The 4,778-nt window shown below is 49.1% G+C and overlaps 1 pseudogene; it reads left to right on the top strand.

Annotated features, from left to right (window-relative positions):
* Positions 1 to 743: 743 nt before the first annotated feature.
* Positions 744 to 1,547, top strand: LOC101143606 (uncharacterized; annotated as a pseudogene).
* The last annotated feature ends 3,231 nt before the right edge of the window (positions 1,548 to 4,778 follow it).

Genomic DNA, 4,778 nt, shown 5'->3' with positions numbered 1-4,778 from the left:
CTCATGGAGCTGAGTGATACTAGAACAAACAAGGTTTTGGAAACAGAGAGACAAGAGTTTAAAAATTCCAGGTCTACCACTTACCTGGGTGCACTTGGGCAGCTGAGCACCAGGGCCTCGGTTTCTCCATTTGTAAAACAGAAGTGATGACAGCATCAACTTCCTCAGGTGGGTGGATTGGAGATAACGTCTGTAATGTGTTTAACAAAATGCTTAGTGCCTACTACATGTTTGGTAAATTAGCTTCTGCATTACTATCCTAGGGCTGCTGTTACAGAGAACCACAGAGAACGCAACAGAAATTTGTTCTCTCACAATTCTGGAAGCCAGAAGTCCGACATCTAGGTGTCGGCAGGGCTGGCTCCTTCTGGGGGCTGTAAGAGAAAATCCATTCCACGCAACTCAGGAATCCTCCACGCTCCTTGGCTTATGGCAGCGAAACTCCAGTCTGACTCACTGCCAAGTGGCTCCTCTCCTGTGTGTTTTCATAGCTCTGCAGCCCTTTCCTCTCATAAAGGTGCCAGTCACTGAATTTAGGACCCACCCTGATCCATTATGATATCAGCTGACCTAATTACATTTGCATTTCTACATAAGCCCACATTCTGAGGTTCTGGGGAGGCATGAATTTTGGGAGGGACACTATCCTGCCCAGAACAGCTTCTATTATTTTGTGTGTGAGCTCAGTGCTTCGTAGACTTGACTTTATCCCCTCCTCCTAGCCACCTTATGAGGAAGGGACAATGGCTACCTTGCCTCACATGAGGAGGCGAGGCACAGAGACTTGGAACCTCTCAGGATACACGATCATCTTTGCCCTTGCTTGGAATTCATCTGATTTTCAAAGAGGCGGCCTGCAGCAGAGCCTCCCAACCTGACTTTTCTCTCCAAATGGCAGTCCCTGCACGACAATGAACATGGAGAAGCTGGGCTCCACAGTGAGACGAAATGTCCTGGTTTAAAACGGACATTGATCAGACCTGCTGGGAAGGCGAGCAGGAGGCAGAAAGGCATGGCTGCTTCCAAGTTTCTGTTGGCAGAGAGGGCAGAGCTGACAACTCCCAGTGAAAGATGTTTTCACCGTGGCGCAAGAGCAGAGACAGGGCCAGCTCGGCACCCCAGCCCTGCTCACAGCTCTAGGTTGATGCTTCTCAGAGGGAAGAGCTCTTTCTCTCTCAAGTGTTTCAATAATCTCATCCTAACCTGGCACAGAACCTCACCCTTCCTGGGAACACGGGAATGTTTGCTACTTGATGTCAATAAAATCCAACTCCTTAAGGTCTCTCCTGGGGTCCATGGGGTGGAGTTCATTCCACACCATTCTGAGGACAGAGTCAGAGGAATTTGCTGGGTCTTCTCTGGCTCGGAATAAGTCCACCAGGCCCCTCTACCTTATCCAGAAGAGAATCATTTATTTGCACAAGTGCATAGCGGCCGACACCGCCAGCACTAACCAGATTGGATTCTTGCTCCACTCTCGGGGCCCTCATTCAAGGCTGGTCTGTTCCCGCAGGCCTTCTGACAAGTGCCACATTTTGTTCCTCTAACTTGGGTGAAGCCCCCTCAAACACTAGTCTCAAAGATCCCTTGCTACAAAGGTGGGTGCTCGGGCCTCAAATTCAAAGACCCAGACTCAGTAGATCCAGGTTGGGGTCCCAGGACTGTAATATAGGTGGTCCTGGCACCACACTTGGTCAAATGCTGGGTAGCTTGGAAGAAAGCTCCAGAAGCAATCTAGAGCTTTATATCATCACTCAAAAGTAAAGATTTGTAGGAAAGATCTAAACCAGTGTCTTCCCAAGTTTCTAGCTTCTTCAACCAAGCTGCTGGTTGAGGGTAAGGTGATTTGAGATTTTAGGGCATCGATTTATACAGTGTGAAAATTATTCCCCTGTGGTTAGATCAAAGGAAAATTCTTCATCTGGCACTAAGAGTCTTTAGCACCTCCTGACACTTCTAAGCTCCCTTTTGAACAAAGAGAGAGAGGCCTCAGGCTTGAAGCCATCAGCAGGCAGCAGTGTCTGGCTGGAATTTAGCAATGTTCATTTGTGGTCAAGGTATTTATGTCTGTAGTTACCTTTTATTAATGGCAAGGAATGTCGATTTCCATTTATGATAATGATCTCAAGTTTCCTTTTAGTTAAATGTCTAATTAGAAATGTGAGGTGATTTACAGGAAAAGAAAAATAATGACTTGAATTATAGTGCAGGTGGTAGGTCAGGCCAAAATGATGGTGGTGGCTCAGAAATTACTGAAATTTGGGAAATGCTAGTCTAGTCGATGCTTAGCATTTGGGGTTGAGAAAACCAAGGCCTTGAGAGGGGAAGGAACTCGTCTGAGCTCACATGATATTGGGTGGTGGTCTTTGCTGTCACCCACAGTCACCCACCATGGAGCTCCGCAGAGCTGCCACTTGTGAACCAGGGGATCTGAGCTCGCTGGGGAAGTGTGAGTCTCAAGACACCAACATCTTTAAAACAGATAAAAATAAAGTGGCAAGAGTGACCTCACCCCAGCATGTGGTGGCCGCTGAGAGCAGAGGGTTGTAAAAATTAATTGCCCTCTATTTGTGACCTGCTGTAGCAGGCGGGCCTCCTTCGAGGGGGTCACCCAAGAGGCGGCGGGCAATGGAAACATTCTTTGGGCCTGACACAGTGGTTCAACAGTGACCTCACCCCAACAACTCAAGACTTGTTATTCAAAACTTAATTTTATTTTGTTTCTAAGTGCTTAGGAGCTGGGGCTAAGGCAACTTTTGTCATCAAAAGGAAGGCCCGGATCTTGGAGAGAAGCAGAGCATCCTGAGTGTCTGCCGAGTGCCGACTTTGCAGCCGCAGGTTCAAGTTCTTCCCTAATCCCGGCAGATCTGCCTTCTTGGTCCTATTGGTCTCCATGTGTGGTTGGCGCGATCTCTGGGCTTTGCTGATGTGAAGCCTTGGGGAGGTGGAGTTTTAAGAGCGGTGTTCTCAGCGGGAAGAGCTCTTTCTTTCTCAAACATTTTGGTAATCTCATCCCAACCTGGCATAGAACCTCACCCTTCCTGGGGACACAGGAATATTTACTACTTTACATCAATAAAATCCAACTCCTTAATGTGTCTCCTGGGGTCCATTCATAGGGTGGGGTTCCTCTTTCGGGTCCCCCATTCAAGGCTGCTCTGTTCCTGCAAGTCTTCGTTCTGTTTCTCTAACTTGAGCCAAGCTCCCTCAAACGCTAGTTTCAAAGAGCCTTTGTTACAAAGGCGGGTGCTAGGGCCCCAAATCCAAAGGCTCTGACTCATTAGGTCCAGGGTGGGATTCCAGGACCACGATACAAGTGGTCCGGGCACCACACTTGGCCAAATGCTGTGAGATCCTCATCCAAGGCATGTATTGAAGGAGGGCTCTAAGGAGAAGCTGGAAAGGCAGTGAGGGCAGAAAGGGGCTGGGCAAGGATTGGTCTTAGCTGGAGTCTAGCACAGTCCCATGGGGAGCCCTGGAACAGGAATGACGCCACAGAGTTGAAACTGTTAGGTGCGAGGCAAAGCATTCAAACCCCATGCCAGTCAGTACAATGCCTGTGGGGTGGGCAAGGAGGACCTTCTCAGTCACGGACACTTTTCCAGAGAAGGCGGCAGCAGTGAGTGTTTAGAAGCATCCAGGCTTTGGTAAACCAGCTCTCAGGGGTCGCAGGAGGAAGAGTGCTGATTTATAGCTTTTGCCAATGTCTGTGATGTCAATACATTCTCTATGCTAATTGCAAAGCTACCAATGGTTTAACAACGGGCTCACAAATTTCCTGAATATTTAACAATGAGTTCTCTCAAGCCAGGAGGACCTGGCTCCAGCACACTCTGCACTAGCAGTCAACTCTCAAGACAGCTGGAGGAAGCGAAGTTTCCTGGGAAGGAGACTGTGGCAGGGCCCAAATTGCCTCTTGGGCCTGGATGATGGCAGGTGCTTTCTAACCAAGACTCCTGCTTCCTCTCTCACCCATTGTCTTTCCTTGCCCCATGAGCAAGAGCATCTTCTGCAGACATGGATCCAACGTGCTACCCCTGGATTAAAACCCTTCACAGGCTCTCCATCACCTTTGGGATAAAGTCCCCCTCCTCACTTTGGCCCTCAAAGCCCTGTCCCTTGGGCCCCTGTCGACCACCTCTTTCCACTCGCTTTCTCGTGGACTTTCTGCTCCACCCACCCTGACTCTTCTCCCGTCCTTGAAGTTTTGATCTCTCTCACGACCAGACGTCTAGGCCACTTCACATGCAGCCCTTTTGGCCAGAGACACAATGGTGGCCCCTGCCCCATCCGCTCAGCCCACCTTGCTTCAACACAGCATTGGTTGAACGTCTACTTTGCATCTGTCTCATTTGTGAGCAGGGCATTCGGGACCGGCTATGTGAGTTTGGGCTGGTGCACCCCACTTCTTGGCTAAGTTTGCAGTCTGTCTTCCACCCTGGACTGGCTACTCCTTGAAGGGAAAGACTTTGTGTGGCTTCATTACTCCTCAAAAGCCAACACCTAGTACAGGGCTTTATTATGGAGAAATGAACAAATTGATCAGTCTATCAAATGAATAATGAATGTCTGAGTGGTCAAGGCTGCTGCCTGGTAACAAATGTCTCTAAGAAGAGCCCCTCAGAAGAGTCTCCCTGTGCCCTGCAGCCTCACCCCAATGACTTGAGAGTGAAGTCATGGTACTAAGAGCTGGTCCAGGCTCAGCCCCAAGTGTGCCAGCTGCTTCTTAGATGTGGCTCCATTTACTCCTCACCGCAGACCTGGGTAGGAGATCAAAG

This window comes from Gorilla gorilla, chromosome 21 (assembly GCF_029281585.2).
Source record: "Gorilla gorilla gorilla isolate KB3781 chromosome 21, NHGRI_mGorGor1-v2.1_pri, whole genome shotgun sequence".
Classification (NCBI taxonomy): Eukaryota; Metazoa; Chordata; class Mammalia; order Primates; family Hominidae; genus Gorilla; species Gorilla gorilla.
This window is presented reverse-complemented; position numbering and strand designations above follow the sequence as displayed.